Genomic DNA, 22,701 nt, shown 5'->3' with positions numbered 1-22,701 from the left:
CGGTTACCCGTGTGCGAGTCAATACCGTATCAATCGAGTTCACATACCGAAGCGGGAGCAAGGCGATGGTCCTTCTCCCTAGCTGGTGTACATGGTTCAACCGGCTGGAGTCCTCGAATGGGGGTGTAGCCTCAGTACTTCCTGGTTGGTGTTAGGAAGGAAGGAGGGCCTGGGAATTCTGGGACTTGTAGTCTAGAGACAATGTGCTGACGAAAGGGAGTCAAAAGGGTCAGCTGGCTTAAGCATTCGGCTTGTAAATTTCAGATATTTCATTAAGTCCTCGTGTGGCAGTATCGAACTTCATAATGAGCATTGCTTCACGTTGTGATAATTTTGCATCAATGTCCCCTCCCCTAGGGTCATTTTCAATTTTAGACAAGACGGTCCAACGTAAATCCGTGATCACATGTTTACACCTAGTCCAATGATTCACTAAGGGGGCATTCTCTACCCCTCTGCGGATGCGCGATTTGTGTTGCGTAATCCTGGTCCTGATTTCCTGTGTTGTTTTGCCAATGTAGACTGAAGGGCAAGGGCAAATGATTGCATATACCACGTTTTTTGATTTACAATTCGTAAAGGTCTCATGTTTCCAATGGGTATTCTCGAATGTAAAAAGTGTGTCTTCAATGGTCTCGATGCAACAGGTGCAAGTCCCGCACTTATGATGTCCTATAAAAAGGACAAAAGTGTTGCCAACTACGTGGTTAGGGCAGCGTTACCAATGACAAGGGCCCCCACATTACAAAGTATCTTTGGATTACCTCCACCAAAAGGACATCATAAGTGCGGGACTTGCACCTGTTGCATCGAGACCATTGAAGACACAGTTTTTACATTCGAGAATACCCATTGGAAACATGAGACCTTTACGAATTGTAAATCAAAAAACGTGGTATATGCAATCATTTGCCCTTGCCCTTCAGTCTACATTGGCAAAACAACACAGGAAATCAGGACCAGGATTACGCAACACAAATCGCGCATCCGCAGAGGGGTAGAGAATGCCCCCTTAGTGAATCATTGGACTAGGTGTAAACATGTGATCACGGATTTACGTTGGACCGTCTTGTCTAAAATTGAAAATGACCCTAGGGGAGGGGACATTGATGCAAAATTATCACAACGTGAAGCAATGCTCATTATGAAGTTCAATACTGCCACACGAGGACTTAATGAAATATCTGAAATTTACAAGCCGAATGCTTAAGCCAGCTGACCCTTTTGACTCCCTTTCGTCAGCACATTGTCTCTGGACTACAAGTCCCAGAATTCCCGGGCCCTCCTTCCTTCCTAACACCAACCAGGAAGTACTGAGGCTACACCCCCATTCGAGGACTCCAGCCGGTTGAACCATGTACACCAGCTAGGGAGAAGGACCATCGCCTTGCTCCCGCTTCGGTATGTGAACTCGATTGATACGGTATTGACTCGCACACGGGTAACCGCCACATCACTAACAAACGCTTTCGCCCCCGTTCTACAGAATAGGAGCAGCCGCCAAAGAAAGTAGCAGAGCAGCGAGACTGAAACCGCCCGCTCGCAGGTAAGTTTACGCGCCCCTCTGCAAGCGGTATGAATGATGTCTGATAGCATTGCACCACACTGAAATGTTGTCGCGTGTATTTTGTTTTCTCGCACAGCTGCTGTAACCAAACCTGTTGGGAAATACGATTTTGATCGGAAACTCTCAAGTTGTCGGTCGAACTTTTGGATTGAGGTAGGGAGCGTCAGCTGGACTCTGGTAGTCGATCCCTTGTTAAATCCACTTGATAGTCGCTCCATGACACCTTGCTCAAGCTAGTTATCTTTATTATTTCAGAACCAAACCCGGTCCTGAGGAGAACCCCACCAATTCCTAGGGGTTTGAAACGCGTCGACCAGCTTTTCAGTCCCGCATCTGGCTACCATTATCATGTCGGAATAGTGATTTCATTAATTTGGGTTCATGAGGGATCTCATGATAATTACAACGACATTGTAAAATATGAAAATAATCATTTTCCACTGATTGTTTTACAGATGCCTGGACACAGTGTTCTTTGTATTATTATTTGCTTTGTATGGTCTGTGTATGAATGTATGGCCAAGTGTGTATGAAATGTTGTATTTATATGTTTGTATATATTGTACATAAAACGTATTTCATTGTTCATTTTGTATTTTCCACGCACAACGAATAATGTGTTGAAAAAAGAAAAAAAGACCGCTTGCAAAAATTAAATAAAATTGCTCGGTGTAACAAGTTAACCGGTTGTTGTTTGATTCAATCAAAACAACCTTCATTGAAACCAGCTCATTTAATTATTGAAACCCCAGTTTTGGCTCTTGTGTTGGTCATTAGTAAAAAGACGCTGTGGCCAGGAAGGTTTTCCGCGATGTGTCCCGCCGGTAATCCGGCTCAGAAGCCTTTTCTTTGCTCCAGTGGGGCGGAGCCTGCAGGGAGAGCTGCCCAGGTGGATTCAATCAGGGCGGGCGGGCGCTCCTGGGACAGGTAGTCCTGCGCCTCCGCCTGCTCGCAGCCCTGCAAGTTAGCTGTTCACAGACCCCTTCTGCAGCGAAGTTACTTCAGGGAAGCCTCCTAGGCGACGCTGTCAAAAAAGTGAAGGGAAAGAGGGTCGGATCTGCTGCCAAAAAGACACTGTGGCCAGGAAGGTTTTCCACGATGTGTCCCGCCGGTAATCCGGCTCAGAAGCCTTTTCTTTGCTCCAGTGGGGCGGAGCCTGCAGGGAGAGCTGCCCAGGTGGATTCAATCAGGGCGGGCGCTCCTGGGACAGGTAGTCCTGCGCCTCCGCCTGCTCGCAGCCCTGCAAGTTAGCTGTTCACAGACCCCTTCTGCAGCGAAGTTACTTCAGGGAAGCCTCCTAGGCGACGCTGTCAAAAAAGTGAAGGGAAAGAGGGTCGGATCTGCTGCCAAAAAGACTCTGTGGCCAGGAAGGTTTTCCGCGATGTGTCATTACAAATGCTATAGGTGTCACATTTGTGAAATTTATAACTATTGGCATTGTAAATGACAAAGCTATTAATTTCGCTATTTAAAAAAAAAACATAAATAAAAAATGTGTCATTTACAATACCAATAGCTCAAACTTTCCTAATGCGAGACCTATTGCATTGCAAATGCTTGTCTTATGAGTTCCTTCCCTATTTTTCTTTGTCTCGCCTTCTATGCATTGTTCTTTCAGTATTTTTTCATTCTACATCTTTTTCTGTCTCCTTTTGATTTTTTCTGTTCCCTCTGTTGTCTTTCTGTTTGGTTGCTTTCATTACCTGCTCATTCTTTAATTTCCAGATCCATGTCGACAGTTCACAAATACCTTCTTTAGAAATGGTTCACAAATACCTTCTTAGAAATTGTTTAAAACCAGGGCTGGTGATACAACCCCTCTGCGCAGGTCAGGAACATCTTTCTCTGAACTGCAGTTCCTGTGAACTTGATGCAAATATGGACCATGCTACTAACCCATATGCAACACACTCACAAATCAATGGGAACACTGCAACACCAAACAAAACACAATATCAACCACACTAAAAATCTTATGGGATACAGAACCATATTATAAAGAGCAAGCAATATATGGAAATCGCTACCAATGCAGGAAGAGCATACCATATGAACAATATGGAACACACTAATGAACAGTATGAAAGACCTAAGCAACCACGTGGAACACGCTATATTGCAATATGTTATAGAATGTATTACTATATTAGAAGTAACTTGCCATAAATGGAATGCATTTCCAATCCTTATGTTGCATACTAACCAATCAATTTGGAGCACACTACCAAAATCTATGAGGCACAGTCACACTACCAAACCATATGCAATGCACTACCATTCATTCAAGGAACTTGCTTTACATGGAACATACTACCAATCTGTATATGATTATGGAGCCAGCATCACCGAATTGCTGGCAGGGCCAATTTCTGGTCATACGAGCAGCCCTACATCTTACAAATCAGTGAACAACTGAATTTGTGAGAAGATACGGAACAGTACACCTAGGAGGTCCACGTGACTTACATACCAGTATCCACGTTGTTTCACTTTTAAAACACTATTTCTTTACACTTTGGTTTTGTTTGCAGTAGCATTAGTCGTTATGACAAGGTCCTGAAGAAAGCAAGGCCACTTGGCCACTATTTGCTGAAACATGTTGACCACGTTCCACTACTAGACAGTCTATACATTTTCCCTGTCTTGGCTATTTTTAATATTGGCATTGGAAGCTGTATCCAATTAAATTTAATTCTTTGCTTCCTAAACCAATTTTGCTCACATTTTCTTTACCTCTTGGTATCACATTTTTCTTTGCACTGCACTTTTTCAATTTACCCCGTCAGTTACATCACTCTGACACAATCAGATTATCCAGTATTATGGGTATCTTTCATAGATTCACATGCCTGAATCATTCCCCGTCGTCGGGGTAGGAGTCCCCGGTAAATAACAATAGTAATGTCACATAGACATATACTTAGTACTAGGCCAGTGGCCTCACATTAGTAGCCTATCTAGGTCCTTATGTAAAAAGGACCAAACTTTGGCCAGGAGCCAATCAGCTACCATCACCCTTCTCACCTTCCTGGAAGGAGCCCTAGTCCCTCAGATTTTCTACCGCACGTCGTGCAGAGGAGTCTCCACTGAGCTCTGCTCAGGTTTTTTCCTATATCTTTGGTTTTTTTGACTACTTTTTCTTCAAGTTCAGTTGGAAAAGGAGTATTAGTATTTAATATGTCTACTACTCCTAAAAAAGGTCTTTTTAGGCCATGTGCCTCATGTAGTAAAATGAGGTTACACATAGAGGACAAGCATGAGGACTGTTTGTATTGCCTCTATCCTCAGCATTCTGCCAAGGAATGTAAGATTTGTCGCACTCTCCCGGTCAAGACATTGAAAGACAGGGAAGGGCGACTGCTTCTGTGGCTCCAGAAACTGAGGAACAAGGACCAAGTCTCCTCAGGTGAGAGTGAGTGTTCCTTCAGAAGTTTCCACTCCTCTCCTAAAAGGCCTCGACAGACATCTCCAGGTCAGTCTGCTGTGCCTCCTCACAAGAAGCCGAAATCTGTGGAGGGTCATCCTAAGGTCAAGCCTTCTCTTCAGATGACAGCCTTCAAAAAGCCTGCGGTGGTATCTTCTGGCCTGCCTGTGACGATGTCAACAGTTTCCATTTCGACATCCACGGCGACTACTTTCTCCATGGCTTCCACTGCCACAACGTCGTCGACGATGGGTAGGTCAATACCTTCTGTTATTCCTCTCACAAAACCGCCGAGGACGCTCCCGTCGACGTCTGCTTCATCGTCGACGAAGACAAGGCTTCCAGCGTCTATGAAGAAACCATCGTCGAGTTCATCGTCGACGAGGACTTCGTCGTCGTCGAAGCCACCGTCGACGAAGACACCGTCGACATCGGGACCGTCGACGAAGACTTCCTCGTCAACGACGAATACACCGTCGACGACGGCTCCGTCGACGAGGACACCGTCGACGACGACACCGTCGACGAGGACTCCGTCGACGAGGGCACCGTCGACGACAACAGCACCGTCGACGACGACACCGTCGACGACGACACCGTCGACGAGGACACCGTCGACGAGCACGCCGTCGACGAGGACACCGTCGACGACAACACCGTCGACGACGACACCGTCGACGACGACTCCATCGTCGTCGAGCCCGTCGACGAGGACGCCGTCGACGAAGCCGTCGTCGTCGTTGATTTCTGCAGTGTCGACGCCGCCGTCGACGAGGGCATTGTCGTCGACGAGGACATCATCGACGTCGATGCAGTCGACGATGAGAATGTATGATAACATGTCAACTATTGTAGACGCTCCATCAGACGCTACAATGAATCTACAATCAAAGGGCTCTCCGTCACTGAAGTATTCCTATACCCATTTTAAGATGTCATCATGCATGGTGACACCGGAGATGACTTCACCTAGCAAAGTCCAGCAACTGCTGCCAACGCAATTTCTGGAGGCAGAAGACCCTGACGTGGAGAACATGTTTCCCATAGCATCCAGTCCCTCTCATCTTAACATTAAGGTTCATGAGAGTTCAGACTGTGAAGATCTCGAAGAGGTGACAATTCAAGAAGAAGTTCGGCAGCATACCACTGTTCAGCCTATGGTATGCCTCCCGGCTTCAATTGTCTCTGACCTACAGTTTCTGATTTCAGACTATAAACAAAGATTTCCGTCTTCTGCTCCTGCTTCAGGAGTGCCAGCACAGCAGGAAGCTCCAACACCTCAACGTCGCCAGCGACCACCTCCGCTGGTTGTGCATCCTGAGCATGAGAAATTGCCTCCTCAAATTTCTTCTGATGAGGATGAATATGAGGAAGAAGTGAGACATGATGAAGTCCAAGATGAGGAAGGTGAAATACATGATGAGGATTCTGATGATAACAACAACCAGGATCCGGCATCCCCAGAGCAAGTACAGGATGATTCTCCCCCTGAAGATTTAGGGGGATTCCATAATATAGTAGGGAGAGCGGCTGCGAGATTCAACATCCAAATAGCTTCGGAAACGCAGGACTGTTTCCTCCATGACTTTAAGGAATCCTTCAAAAGATCTGTTCGATCCATCCCAGTAATCGATTATATATGGGAGCAAGGACTTAAAATTATGAAAAATCCTTCCTCACTCATTCCAGTGCCGGCTAGACTTGAAAGGAAGTACAAAGCCCCAGACACTGCTCCCGCATGCTTAACTGGCCAGACTAAACCGGACTCAGTTATATCACAGGCCGCTCAGCAGAAGTCTAGCAACCCGTCAGCGGCAATAACAGCGCCTCCTGATAAAGAGGGGAGAAAACTTGATGCCATCGGCAAAAGATTTTCTTCTATGTCCGCCCTATCAGTCAGGGCTGCAAATTCTCTAGCATTACTAGGTCGCTACAATCGACAGATATGGGCAGATATAGCTCCATATCTAGAGGCAATCCCAGAAGACCAGAAAGAAGAGGTTAAGAAAATTTTGCTGGAGGGCGAACGCTCTGCCTCAGAGATGATCGATGTGGCCTTAGATATCGCTTCCACAGGATTTCGTCAACTGGCAGGAGCAGCGGTTTTGAGACGCCAGGGCTGGCTAAAAGCCACAGCATTCCGGCCTGATGTGCAAGCCAAAGTTCTAGACATGCCATTTGATGGCGAACTGCTCTTCGGTGAACATATCGATGATATGCTGCAAGGTATTAAGAAGGATACCGACACGGCGAAAGCCTTAGGCACCCTACAATACAAAACTAATTCCTTTCGAGGATCCAGAGGTAGAGGGCAGCAGAATAGGGGCAGCTATCAAGGTTACAAGTCCGCTTATAACTCTTCTCAGCAGTACAAGCCTCAATATCAGCAGAGACAGCAACAAGGACGAGCTTCCTACAACAAGTCGTCCTTTCGAGGGAAAGGAGGAAAGAAGGATAATTACAGACGCCAATGACTGCTTTCTCCAGCATACCTCCACCTCTTCTCCACAATTCGCAGTTGGAGGAAAAATTACCAACTTCCTTCACAATTGGAAACAAATTACAACAGATCGTTGGGTGCTGCAGTTAGTTCGCTTCGGACACACTTTGGAGTTTGTGGAACATCCTCCTCCGAACCCACCATGTCCTATGCAGCACAAGAATCTACGCCTACTTCAACAGGAGCTCTCTCTAATGCTCCAGAAAAGAGCAGTGGAGAGAGTTCCTCGAGGTCAGAAGGGGAGAGGATTCTATTCCCGATTCTTCCTGGTCAGAAAAAAGGAGAAGAAGCAATGGAGACCAATACTGGATCTGAGAAACCTAAATATATACCTCAAGAAGCAGTCCTTCCGTATGGTTACCCTCCAGGAGGTATTACACCTACTCAATCCAAAAGACTATATGGTATCCTTAGACCTCCAGGATGCCTATTTTCATGTCCTCATTCACAAGAGTCATCGACAATTTCTGAGGTTTGCAGTGGCAGGCAGGCACTACCAGTTCAGGGTTTTACCATTCGGCCTGAAGTCAGCTCCACGCATCTTCACGAAGTGTCTGTCACCAGTAGCGGCATACCTTCGCCAGCATCATCACCAAGTCTTTCCCTACCTAGACGACTGGCTCATCAAAGCTCCGACTCGGATAGGCGCAGCCAAGTCCTCTTCGGCCTGCCTTCATCTATTCAAAAATCTGGGCTTAACACTCAACCAGGAAAAGTCAACTCTCCAACCGTCACAACGTCTCAATTTCCTGGGAGCAACGTTGGATACACAACAAGAGAAAGCCTTTCCTTCCAGAGAACGTCAGGTCAAGCTGAAGACTCTGGCTGTCCACATTCAGGCCAAGCAGAGAGTCAAAGTTCGACTATTCAAATCATTGCTAGGAATGATGTCTTCCAACATTTTTCTCATTCCTCACTGTCGCCTACACATGCGGCCTCTACAGGAAGCCTTAACAAATCAGTGGATCCAATCTACAGGGTCTTTCGACGACTGGATCAGGATCACTCAGGTCATGAAGAAAGCTCTGAGATGGTGGCTTCTGGGCGACAACTTAAACAAGGGTCTCCCTTTTCTTCTCCCAGTCTCTCCTCATGTGATAACCACAGACGCTTCACTGGAAGGATGGGGGGCGTTCCTACAGGAACTGCAAGTACACGGTCAATGGTCAGTGGCAGAAAAACAACTCCACATCAATCTGCTGGAATTGAGAGCAGTGCGCCTGGCACTTCGAGCATTTCTGCCCCGTATCAGGAACTCCCCAGTGCTTGTGAGGACGGACAACACCACCACAATGCACTACCTGAACAAGCAGGGGGGTACTCGATCCAGGACGTTGTCTCGAGAATCTCAGCAAATCTGGATCTGGCTGGTACAACACGACATTTCTCTGCGGGCAGAGTATGTCCCAGGAGTAGACAACACCCTGGCAGACTCGCTAAGCAGACAGCGTTCACTTTGCCACGAGTGGGAGCTCGACCAGCAGACGCTCGACTCGGTGTTCTCCCGTTGGGGCAAACCTCACCTGGATCTCTTTGCGACGAAAGTGAACGCGAAATGCCAACATTACGCAAGCTGGCTTCCCCAGAAAAGGTCCCTAGGGAATGCCTTTTCGATGACATGGTGCAACGTCTTTGCTTACGCTTTTCCACCGTTTCCCCTGATCCCCAGGGTTCTGCGGAAACTGAAAGCAGAGAGTTGTACCATGATCCTGATAGCCCCAGCGTGGCCGCGCCAACACTGGTATACGGAGCTACACCTTCTATCGCTGGAACCTCCAATTCTATTCAGGACATGCCCACATCTCCTCACAATGAACCAGGGACAAGTCCAGCATCCGGATCCAACATCTCTAAAATTATCAGCTTGGCTCCTGAGTTCAGAGAGTTCCAGGATTTAGATATTCCACAGGAATGCAGGGTCGTCTTAGCCCGGGCTCGGGCTGAAAGTACTAATAAGACGTATTCCCTCAAGTGGAAAAGGTTCTGTTTGTGGTGTAGAGCTCAGAATTTGCATCCGTTCACTTCTACTCCAGCACAAATTCTGCCCTACTTGCTCCACTTAGCCAATTCTGGACTGGCACACGCTTCAATAAAGGTCCACCTGGCGGCCATCTCCAGGTTCAGACGATCTTCGTGTGGAGCTTCGTTATGGACCAACAGACTAATCAAACAGTTTCTGAAGGGATTATTCAGATCTTTCCCTCCAGTTAGAGCACCTCCACCTACATGGCAACTAAATGTGGTACTAACTCAACTAATGAAACACCCGTTTGAGCCAATCCACAGAGCAGATCTAAAATATTTGTCATGGAAGACAGCTCTATTGCTGGCGCTCACGTCGGCAAGAAGAGTGAGTGAACTGCAGGCTTTTTCTGTGCAAGACCCCTTCATCCAGTTCAAGAACGACAGGGTCATTCTACGGACTAACCCTAAGTTTATACCGAAGGTTCCGTCCTCTTTCCATCTCAACGAACCTATTGTCCTACGATCTTTCTTCCCGAATCCATCATCTGCGGCTGAAAGATCTCTTCACTCATTGGACCTCAAACGATGTCTCAAATTTTACCTTCACAGGACGGAGCAATTTCGAAAGTCCAACCAATTGTTTGTTGCATTTAGCAGACCCAGGAAAGGCTTAGCTTTAACAAAACAGAGCATTTCCAGATGGATTTCAGCGGCCATCGCCTTCTGTCACCAACAGGCGGGCCACCCTCTGCCTTCAAAAGTACGAGCACACTCCACTAGAGCGGTTTCCACCTCCTTGGCGCTCTTTGCTGGGGTATCCATTGTCGACATTTGCAGAGCGGCGACATGGAAGACACCACATACGTTCACCAAGCACTACTGCTTGGACTCTGAACTTATGAAGGATGCAGCAGTGGGGCAGGCTGTCCTACGTCATCTATTTCATTAGTGGTGAGCCTTCTTCCTATCATCCCACCTTCCAGGTAATTTATCGCACATTTCTTATCAGGTTGTGAGTATCATGTAAACTGTGTAACAACTTGTGATAAGATTACTATGTCTTTACGAATGTATTATGCGAAATGTGCTCATTATTGCTTGCTATTCTGATTCAGGCATGTGAATCTATGAAAGATACCCATAATACTGGATAAGAAATGCGTTACTTACCTGTAACAGCAGTTATCCAGTATTGGTATCTTTCATAGATTCACACGCAACCCACCCGCCTCCCCTGGAAGGGCTCACCTTCTCCCTCTCAGTAGGTACTACTTAGCACTGTGCTTACGAAAATCTGAGGGACTAGGGCTCCTTCCAGGAAGGTGAGAAGGGTGATGGTAGCTGATTGGCTCCTGGCCAAAGTTTGGTCCTTTTTACATAAGGACCTAGATAGGCTACTAATGTGAGGCCACTGGCCTAGTACTAAGTATATGTCTATGTGACATTACTATTGTTATTTACCGGGGACTCCTACCCCGACGACGGGGAATGATTCAGGCATGTGAATCTATGAAAGATACCAATACTGGATAACTGCTGTTACAGGTAAGTAACGCATTTCTTCTTTCAACAAAAGGTGACCCCGCCCTGCCTACAGGAAGGACCGTGTACTATCTACTAGGCCCCTTCCTGATAGAGATCAGACCAGGTGATGTGTTGGTCCTCAGAACCTCAAATGATGAAGGGCGGTTCCGAGTGGTGACTGATGGGTGTTAGAGACTAGACACTAGTTTGGCTCTTGTCTATTTCACAAAGAAGAGTTGTTGTATGGCTAGTGGTAATAACTCTCAACCGTTATCCAAACATTCCTTTGTAAGATTCTTGACCCTCTGGTACCTTTGTTGTAGTGAATGTTCGGTAGGGCGTGTACCCAGAGCTGGTCATTAAATTAGCCCTAGGGTCCCCCGTAATTGTATGTGTTATAATTTTAACACTGCAGTAACTTCCAGCTTACCCTGAGAGACCAGGAGAAGATTTGTCTCAGAGCAGAGCTGGAACAGACGAGCGGAGAAGGTTGTAGTCTGAGGGTGGGACTTTAGGACTTGGAGAGGGTAGAACCGCTACCAAGTCTCTGTTAAGAACTTCCAGAGAGCGCCCCAGGAAGAGGGGAACACAGAGACTAAATCGGTCCTGGTCGAGGTCATCGACATCAAGAGGAGGTACGGCGCCGACATGTCTGCCGTCAATTCAAGACAGGGGGCGAACAAGCGCCGGAGGTCGACGTCGAAGACTCCAAGTAGGTCTCCTTCGAGACACTAGCAGCGAAGATCGACATTGAGGCGGACACCTCACAAGTCGACGGCGAAACGGTCATGGAGATCGACGGTGAGGCATGGACGCCGATTGGCGTTGAGTCGAGCATGGAGCTCGCCACCGAAGATTGCTATCGGGGCACACAGGAAGCGCGATGTCAAGGCACATCTAAGCACCGTTGACACTCACCGTCGACGAGCAGGTAGAGGTCAAGGCATTTTACTTTGAAGTCTATATCTCCATCTCACAGACTTGCGGAGTCCAGGAAAAAGAGGAGGCACATCTATTCATCAGCGGACTCTGAGTATTCAAGGACATATTATCCATCATTGCAGCATTTACCAGCGCTGCCTGTGTCTCCTCCTCCTCCTCCACCACCTCCACCTCCACCGCCTCCTCCGCCTCCACAACCTCCAGTAACGCCACGGAGATCAAGGTCTAGATCACACTCTAGACATCATCCCCATTGTCGCTCCTCTACTTCATCCCAAAGGTCTTGTCACTGTTGTCACCATCATTCGAGATCAAGATCTTTTACACCCATTGTTGCCTCTGGAGCTAGGCCTCCTTGAACCGGCCATGGAGCTCTTCCTTTCTCCAGCATCAATAAAAACAGCTCTTTCGAGCCTTCAAAAGAAGTATTGGCCTCCAGAGCAGGATCCAGCTTTTCTACTCTCTGACCCAGCACCAGATTCGGTAATTGTGGTAGCAGCTAGGAAGCAACATGCCACTTCCCCTTCATCCCCGGTCCTTCTGGATAAAGAAAGCCACAGAATGGACTTTGTGGGCCGCAAGATGTGCAGAACAGCTGCAATGACCATGAAAGCAGCTAGCGCCACTGCTTTGCTAGGCAGGTATGATAGAGCTCTTTGGGAGTCCTTACACCAATTTCTGGATCATCTACCCAGGGACAAGAGGGAGGACTTTATGGAGATCCTCAATGAAGGCCTGATGGTTGCCAACCAGGTGATCAATGTGGCAGGGGACTCTTCACTACTAGCCACTCATGAGTACTGCCACTGGATAGGTCTCCGACTGAAATTGTGGCTGTGTCTCGCCGCTCTCAAAACAGAGGCGCAGCCAAGATTTCTAAACTTGTCCTTCTCAGGCACCACTCTCTTTGAATGCCTCACCGATGAAGAGATGACACGCATGAAAGCGGAGCTGGAGACCCTTACGCCTGTGGGCCTGGAAAGGCCTAGAGAGCAGAGAAAATCTTTCTGGCCTTACCAGCTATGGTTCTCTTCCCAGAGAGGTCACTCTTCCTCATGGTGCCAGGGTCGACAGCAAGGTGACCCTAAGTCACAACAGCAATGACCTTACCAGTTGTATCAGCGACGCCAACCAAGAGGAAGATCCTCCCAGCAACATCCTCAAAGGGGTAAACAGCCTGCTGGGCCGAAGCCCTGAGTCATTACTTCCCCCTCTTCTATTCCCCACTCCAGTGGGGGGAAACCTATGTCATTACCCAATAGAGTGGCAAAACATAACAAAAGACTCCTGGGTGCTGAATATTGTGCACAATGGATATTGCCTACGGTTCATCAGTCATCCACTGTCCATCCCTCCGAAGCCAACCACCTTCCAGCTTTCACTCTTACAAGCGGCGGTCAACATCCTTTTATAGAAATTGGCTGTGGAATCAGTTCCTCACCAACAACGAGGATAAGGCATTTATTCAAGATGCTTTCTTGTCAAGAAGAAAGACAAACAAGAATTTAGACCCATTCTAGACCTCAAGGCAGCCAACAAATGGATTTGGCGAGAGTTCAGGATGCTGGCTTTACACCAAATGTATGCTCAATTACATCAAGGAGATTGGCTCTGTTTAATCGACCTTCAAGACGCTTACTTTCATATTCCAATTGCCAGAAAGCGTTGCAAATTCTTTAAGGTTTGTGGTAGGACAAGACTATTACCAGTACAGGTATCTTCCATTTGGGCTAAAGTCAGCTCCAAGAACATTCTCCAAATGCATGGCAGGAGTCGCTGCCCATCTCCGGAGACACAAGGTATTCGCCTATCCATATCTGGGTGATTGGCTCATCAAGGCCTCCTCGCCTCAAGAGGCGCAGCTTCATTTCAACTGGACTCGCGACCTCTTACAGAGACTGGGGCTTCAGATCAACCACTTCAAATCCATCTCTACCCCAGTACAGACCATGCATTTTCTAGATGCATTAATTGACACAGTAAAGCCAAAAGTGTTTCCTTCAGAGGAGGGACACTTATCGATCCTTCTGAATTGTCAGAGGCTCATGAAAGCTTCCCATCCAACAATCAGGACAGTTGCTTCTTTCCTCGGCTTGATGGATTCGTGCATATTCCTCACACTGAATGCCTGTCTGCACATGAGACCTCTCGAGGATCAATGGGACCAGTTGACGGGGAACTGGGAGGACAAGATACAACTATCCCTCCATATGAAGTAATCTCTCAAATAGCGGTGCTCCCCATCCAATCTACTCCAGGGCACTCCATTCCATCTGGAGATCCTTCCTCAGACAATTGTCACAAACGCATAGTTGCTGGGCTGGGTGCGCATATGGACCATCTCCAGATCCAGAGGAAATTGCCAGAGAAGGTAGCTTCGTACCACATCAACCTCTTTGAGGTTCGGGCAGTCCATCTGGTGTTGAAAGCTTTCTGCCCCTCGTTCAACACCCCTTCCCTGCTTCTTCAAACGGACAACACCACAACGATGTACTACCACATCAAGCAGGGAGGGGACAAGTTCCAGAGTCTTATTTATTTATTTATTTTGAAAGTTTTATATAGCGCGAACAAGATCCTTGCAGATATCAGAGCGCTTTACAAAGCAGGGAATACCAACAAGAGAGTGAAAAGCAGGTCATTAGGGAGTAATATAGAACAGGTACAACAATAATGCAAATATTACAGATAAATGTCTTATCCCACGAGTCTGAGACGATCTGGATGTGGCTTCTTGACACGTCCCATAGTAGTAGTATGAGCTTTATTCGATACATAAAATATCATAAAAGCATATACAATTTTTTTTAAAGTTAAAATATTAGAAAGAATATACAACAATTTGAGATACAACTTGCATCATACCATACTGTACACTTGTAATTTACATGTTAAAATCCATTTGTTTAAAAAGTACAACAGCTAGGCCAATTCATAAGCTAGAACACTATAACAGAAACATAGCAGCAATTAGGTTAAACATATGGTACTCTAAACCCAAACTCTATTATCATAGCGTGGCGGAGCTGGTAAGGCATGTTGTTTTTTTTACCAAGATCTTATTTCTTATCAGCCATGCACAGCCTAAAAACGTAGCCAACCCGCAGATCAGTGTCAATGAAGATGTATCTGTACACAGAATGCGGAGTGCGGCACGATGGTTCATTGGGCCAATCAATTGACAGACCGGTTTGAGCCACTTGGCTCTAGCCGATCTGTAGGCTGGACAGGCAAACAAAAGATGCGCAGTTGACTCATTATGGTAGGCGCAGCATGGACAGGGCATAGGTGTCAAATTTGGCCCTTTCCCGGAGACAGTCACACTGTTGGTGGGGAGAGTCCCCAGTCTCAGCTCCACATACAGTGCCCTGTCCCTAGGGACCTGTATGAAGTCTAGGTAGGCTTCCAGTTTACAGATAGATTTATGTTCAAAGAACCCCTCATTAAGTTTCCCTATTTTGGGGTTCAAAATCTCATGTGTCTGGACCCAGTCCCAGTAGGCCTGCTTCAGAGCCTGCTTTGTAGGGGGGACCTGGCTCACCCAGGCCTCCCTAACACCTATGTCTGCTAAGAGCTGTCGGAGGTCAGTTATCCATTTGATCCTGTCCCCCGTATCAGCTAATATCAATTCATCAAGGGCTATCGCATAGTTTGACAATTCAACGGTCCTTCTTATGCGTGCCCAGAAGAGGAGGGGACGCAGTTGTACAATATCCTTGATGGAACGCCTTCCCATATCATAAAGTAAAGGTTTCAAGGGAGTCGAGACAGGGAAGGAAATAATATCTCTCATGAACTTGTTTTCAGATTTGGCAAGCTCACCGACGTTCTCGAAGCCCCAGAGTTCGGACCCATATAGGGCCGAAGAGAGTGCTTTGCCATCATAGACTGCAAGTGCAGGGGCTATTGGCCTACTCCTAGATAGATGTTGCTCTCTAATGATGGCCCCAGAGACCCGCTTATGGCTTAAGAGAATTTTGGCTAGATGAGAACCCCACCTCATATTTTGAGAGACGCGGATTCCCAAGTAGTCAAAAGACTCAACAGTGTCCAAAGGGCAATCGTTCAGGGTAATGCCGTTTCTAAAACGTTTAGATGGGTTGATACTCATAAGTTTTGTTTTAGTCATATTAATTATCAACCCCCGAGATTTACAGAAGTTGCCAAACCCGTTCAAAAGTTTCTGGAGTCCCCCGGTGATTTAGAGATCAGAAGAGTATTGTCGGCGAACAGGAGGGTCGGTGTCTTCTCCCCAGCCAGGATGGGATCGTCAGATGGTTTTTGCCTTAAAAAATCCCATAGTAGACTCCTGCAAGAAAAAGACGAGTGGGTCTTGCACAACGATGTGGTGCTAGATGTATTTCAGTGATGGGGTACTCCCATCGTCGACTTGTTCGCCACTGTAGAAAACAAAAAATGCTAAAGCTTTACATCAAGGTTCTACCAGACAGGAATTCTGGGGTATGCCCTATGGATTAATTGGTCCAGGCAGTTTGTCTACGCCTTTCCTCCGATCCCTTTGATTCCGGAAGTTCTCATCAAATTGGGTCAATCGTCAATAATGATCCTCATTGCTCCGGAATGGCCACCCAATGGTGGTTCATGGACCTCCTTCACCTGTCCATCCGTCCACATCTGCGGCTGCCATGCAGACCGGATCTGCTAACAAATTCAGAGGCCAGATAGTACATCCCAGCCTCTCCTCTTTGAATTTGGTTGCATGGTTCCTGAGCTGATACAATATGGACACCTGAATCTGCCACAGGACTGCATGGAGATACTCAAAGAGTCAAAGTGACTATTGATGCGATCGGCATATGCATTCAAGTGGAAGAGCTTCAACATGTGGTCTACCAGAAACGTGGATCCCACCTCTTGCCAGGAAGATGTTATTATTCCGTACTTACTCCACTTAGCAAAATCTGGCTTACAAATCTCCTCGATAAAGGTTCACTTAGCGGCTTTGACTGCTTATAGAAAATGTCGCTCACAAACATCCTTTTTTTAGAATCCCGGTGATTGATTTCTTATAGGGCTTGCAGAAGGTCTTTCCTCCAATCCGACGACCTTCTCCCCCCTGGGAGCTCAATATAGTACTCTCTCGCCTTATGCAAGACCCTTTCGAACCCTTTCACAAGGCATCTCTCCAACATTTATCTTGGAAAACAGCTTTCCTTGTGGTGATCATTTCACCCTGTAGGGTTAGTGAAATTCAAGCCCTTTGTTCTCATGAACCCTACACTGTTTTCCACTCGAGCAAGGTAGTTATGAAAACCCACCCTAAATGCCTCCCTAAGGTGGTATCCGACTTTCATATCAAGCAGATAATATCCCTTCCAACATTCTTCCAGAATCCCTCTACACCAGTGGAAAGATCCCTTTATTCCCTAGATGTAAAGAGAGTCCTGAAGTTCTACCTGGATAGAACTAAGAGTATTCGCCAATCACAACAGCTATTTGTAAACTATGGCCCAGTCCGAACAGGGCTAGGTACTTCAAAGCAGTCTATTTCGAGATGGGTAGTCTCTTGCATCCTATTATGTTATCAGAAAGCTAACAAAAGCCTTTCAGACAAACCTAGGGCTCACTCTACTGGGGGAAATGCAGCTACTACGGCTTTATTACGTAATAGCTCAATTCCAGAGATCTGTAAAGCAGCTACCTGGAAGTCAGTATGCACATTTACAAAGCATTACTGCCTAGATTCTGATGCTAGAGCAGATGCTCAAGTAGGGCAAGCTTCACTTAGGAATCTTTTTTCTTGAGTCCTTTGGTTTTTTCCTCTGTCTGTTTCGCCGCTTTCTTTGGGATGGGCTTGCTACTCTATTCAGCGCTCATGAATATACAGGGAAATCCCCTGCAAGAGAAGGAATGGTTTCTTACCTGTAACTTCTTTTCTCTCGCAGGAGAATTTCCATGATAGTGATAAGCGACCCTCCCTCCTCCCCAGTGGAAGAGACAGAGGAATTGTTTTTTACATATCTGTTATCAGTAGCCTCCAAAAGAACTGAAGTAACTGCCACCTGCTATGCATGATGGGATACAGGTGGTGCCTGGTCCCCTTAAAGGCATAGTGTTCTTTTTTAGACATATAATGACAGCTTATGAGGCTATTCTGCCCTGCTCCTTTCATCTCTTTCATAAAGATAAACAAGTGTTTGTGAGAGATATTTCTACTGACTAACACTAAAATTATTTCAAATTTACTTTTTCTGGACCCTTTTTCTCTTCAGGATGAAGAACCTAGTGAGTGTAGCCTAGGTAAATAGGCTGCATAATCTGTCTCTTTTTCCTAAGTGTCTTTACAGGCCTTCCTGAAGTATGGCGAAAATTCTGCACTTAAGAAGAGATATATATATATATATATATATATATATATATATATATATATAACAACTGCTCCGGGACTAGGTGGCATTATTCAACACTTATGACTATCATGGAAATTCCTCTGCGAGAGAAAAGAAGTTATAGGTAAGAAACCATTTCTTCTCCATCATAGCACCTATCTGAAATGGGCGCTATTTTCTGACACTAAACCTTGTCTGCTTTTTTTTAAGTAAATAGGGTTTCATGTCAGAAACCTTGGGTGGTTGCAAGGGAATGCCCATGCAGCTCCCACGGTTACCCCCCCCTTATTTATTTATTTTATTTATTTAAGAAGTTTTATATAGCGCTAGCATGATCGAAGGGTATCGGAGCGCTCCACATCGGTTACATAACAGAGGAAAAGATAGCAGCACAAAATACAGTAAGGCAAGACAGCTCAGCAATAAAAGTCACAGTGCGGTGGACGGTCCATATCAAGATCCTGACTAACATCGAATCCGGGAAGGGAAGTGTGAATCTCAAGGCTCCAGCTGCTCCTATCTGTTCGTCAGGGATCGGTCAAGGAAAAGGATTTTGAGTTAACTTTTGAATTTAGCAAAGGACGGAATAGTTCTGATGTGAGGGGAAATAGAGTTTCAGATGTTAGGCGCGTTGCCGGCGAAGGACCTGGCGGCGGTTTTCTGTTTTCATGATTTTTACGGGATGAGAAGTTAGGTGTTGGAGCTTCTGAGGGTTCTGTTCTGGCCAGCTTTTTTGAGTTTGGCCGTCAGATATTCGGGTTTGCCTGAGTGAAGGGCTTTGTGGGTGAGGCAGGCTGTTCTGCAGTTCGCCCGCAGTTCTATAAGAAGCCACTTGAGTTCATTGAGAGCAGGAGAGATATGATCAAATTTCTTTACTCCAGTGACCATTCTGGTGGCCGCATTGAGAGTTGTTTTCAGGGGAGCAAGATGTGTTTTAGCTATTCCGGAAAGGACTGCGTTAAGTAATGCAAAACATTGCTATGTGCTGCTTTTCATTACTTTCAAGTGATTTTCCAACGTAAAACAGGTTTTACGCTGGAAAGTAAAAAGGGAACAAAAGATTTAGCATTGTATTGTGCCACTTTTCTGACACAAACACAGCGTTAAATCCTATTATATAGACCCATATGTGCGCAGCACACAAGCTTCTCTGTCCAGTTCTTTTATATGGAAAGGACACATAAATGGCAGCACTTCTCCAGACCACTAGACCGTACGCGTATTTGCTATTTTAGTATAGTGATGAACAATCAACACCCAAACTGCCCTCTCAAAGCCTTATCATACCCTTCACTTTTATGGGAATAGGAATATTTTAGAGACTCAGTTGGGGTCCAAACGCTGCTCTGTATCTAATGTATATGTATGTAAGTAAATGCACGTCATTGAATGTACTTTTTCAAATATCAAACACACATTCATGCCAATTACCTTGTTTGTCACTGCAATCCACCGGCAGTATATTGAGATGATGCATGGAAGCGCATAGAAATATATTGCAGGTATTTATAATTATTCCGTCATGCCTGGCCAGACAATAAAGCAAACATTAGGAGAAGCAACGTTTGCTTTAAAAAAGTAAGCACTGCTATACTTGAACAAATTAATAAAAATACTTTTGTAGCGCAAAACGCACACCTAAAAAGCATCTTGGCACACTACGAGAGGGAGAGAAAAGACATTGCAAACAGGTTCATTAAGAATTGTCCTGGATCTACTTCTAATTGCTTGTTCCTGCAATTATTTCAATAAAAAGATGGGTTTTAGATTTCTTACGGAAAGTTCCATGGTCATCAATGGCTAGCAGAGAACAGGGCTAGTGACGTAGAAAGGGCAGTAGTGGCGTGGTCCGCCTCTGGTGGCACGAATTTTGGGGGCGGTGGACATACCCCCACCCGCTCGTGCCTTCAGCCATCGCGGGGTGGCAAACGCATGGACTACCACGGGTGGCTGAACATTGCAGTTGAGTGAGTCCATGCTTTAAGCACCATATTGAGACTTTCTCCCTCAGTGGGCTTTTTAAAACCACAGAACTTTTGCCCTGACTTGTGAAACTGTTGAAAAACTGGAGCTGCCCTTTTGGAATTCATCTGGAACAAGGGGTAATGAACACATGAAGAACAGTCGGATGTGGTAAAATGATAAATGGTTCAAATAGCAAGTAACAATAAACACACAAATGACAGTAATTCTGTATCACTAAAAGCCAGCTGGCACGGAAAACACACACTTTGCAGTCATGCAAAACATATACTGCTTTGTCTAAGCTGCTTGGGGCTCATAGGTGCTCACACGTTGCTACATGGAACAGAAGGTACAGTGTGCCCAAAAACAACAGGACAATGGAGCCACATCAAATAGTCATTGGTGACACTATCAATACAGAATTTTATGAGTCACAAGGCGAGTGAATGCAAAATCTGCTCTATTTGTCTAGTATGTTGATGGCGTTTTGACCTTGGTCAATAACGGGATCGTCATCAGGACTGTGGGTATTTGTTGGAAGCAGCAAGCCGTGTATATTGCTGACTTGGTAGAATTTGATCATCAAGAATGGTCTGTATGAAAAGGAGAAAAAATCTTGTCATTGCGGAATGTATAACACAGGAAAGACTCCTAGTCGGCCTCAGTTAAGAAAACACCACTGGTGGGTCAGTTCCTGCCACAGGGAGAAGAGCATCTGCGTCTAGAAGCAAGGAAGCGGCAAGCATCCGCTTACGAAGGCTGCTTAAGTTGGCGTCCCGAATTGGAAGCAGATCACAGATACTGATGGAAGTGTTCTTGGATCATGAAGGCAGGGACACCAATCTCCCCCCGGGGCAATTTCTGGTGCACAGACGGTAAGTAGACCGTGCACAACAATATTGGTATTTCACTGAGGGAGAACCATCCTCCGTATGGGCAAAGGCAGACACCTAGTTACCTGGCACTATAAAGTAATAAGGGAACTGATTACTGCGCCTCTACAGGCCCTCCGCCAAAAAATGGGAAGACGAGATAGGTTGAGTGCTCGATGACCAAGAATGGTAAAAGCCCTTGGAGTACCCAAAGAAAGTTTTGCGGAATGCACGATTCAAAAACATACAATTCAATATTCTACACCTCGCATACTTAACACCGCATAAGCTCCATCGATTCTACCCTGACACGCAGTTTGCATGCCCCAGATGCCAAACACCCGAAGCAAACCTCAAACACATGTTCTGGGACTGTCCCCTGCTCCAGCCATATTGGGGTAGGATACATCGTGTTCTAGAGACGACGGTCCACCTCATGCACATGTGGAGAAGTGTGGCTCACTGGTTAGAGGAGGCAGACCTGGAAGCAGAGGTCAGCCCGGGACCAGGGTTCAATTCCCGGCTCGGCGGGGTCTTGAGTCCTAAAATGTCCATGGACTCGACAATTCTCGCTCCGGTGCCTACTCGATTGAAAGGTTCACACTCTGCGACTCTGGGCAATAGCTTGCTTAATCTCCACAAAGGCCCCTCGCGGCGGGATGCCTGGCTTTCACCTTGCGGATACCCAGCCGGGGTTATCTCACAGGGGAATACCAGGACGGGTTCCCTAAGCAAGCGCTTAGAAACCGCTCGGTGATTTGCGCTATATAAATTCCTGTACATTTACATTTACATTTACCTCATGGGAGGCATGTGCCCTGGAGATCTGCCGCAGGCGGAAGACAGAAAAGGTGCAATGCATATTTGCGTCCTTAGCCTTACTCCTGGCAAAACGGGGGATAGCCATGTACTGGAGAGCACCGACAGGACCCCCAGAGGCAGCATGGATAGGAGGAGGTAAAACAATGGGGGGCAGTGAAGGAAGCCATATTCAGAGATGAGGAGGTGAAGGGGAAGGGGATTCGAAAACATCCCATCTCTATGGAATGGGCACAACTCCTGTTCCAGTTCACACAAGAGACAACACAAGAGAACTCACCCGGGGCCACACCATCCCAGCCCAAACTCTGCTCCTGCCCCCGATAGCGCAAACACATACCACGGCGCAATAGCTGTATCAAATGAAAGGCCAATCATGCATTGGGGTTTCACCGGACTAGCACCTCGACTAATAATGGGAAATACAGCCCCTCTATGGATTTCCCTCTCTTCCCGACTCTGACGCAGTAGACACCTCGCAGACGAACTGGTACCAACCACAAAGCTAATACCTACCACAATATACCTATTCTGTGAGCTCCACTGACCCCTTCTAACCCCCTCCCACGCCCTCCCTCAGTTCACAGTTTTATGTTTACAATTTGACACCGAAGAGTAGGCTCCTACATATTGGGAGCACAAACATGGACATTAATCAATGAGGAAGAAAGAAAGAAAGAAAATATAGGAGGCCCCCTAATATAAAGGTCTGGGACCAGGGGAATAAGGTTAAAGAAATGAGTGTCCCTAAGGTCAAATCCTGCCGTGGGAAT

At 46.4% G+C, this 22,701-nt stretch overlaps 1 protein-coding gene across 2 annotated transcripts in view; it reads left to right on the top strand.

Moving 5' to 3' along the window:
• The window catches only part of SPECC1 (sperm antigen with calponin homology and coiled-coil domains 1), a 1,296,450-nt gene that overhangs the window by 1,182,309 nt on the left and 91,440 nt on the right, over positions 1 to 22,701 (top strand). The window lies entirely within an intron of this gene.

Source organism: Lissotriton vulgaris, chromosome 2_1, assembly GCF_964263255.1.
Source record: "Lissotriton vulgaris chromosome 2_1, aLisVul1.2, whole genome shotgun sequence".
NCBI classification, from domain to species: Eukaryota; Metazoa; Chordata; class Amphibia; order Caudata; family Salamandridae; genus Lissotriton; species Lissotriton vulgaris.
Note: the sequence above shows the minus strand (reverse complement) of the source record. Positions and strands in the feature narration are given on the sequence as shown.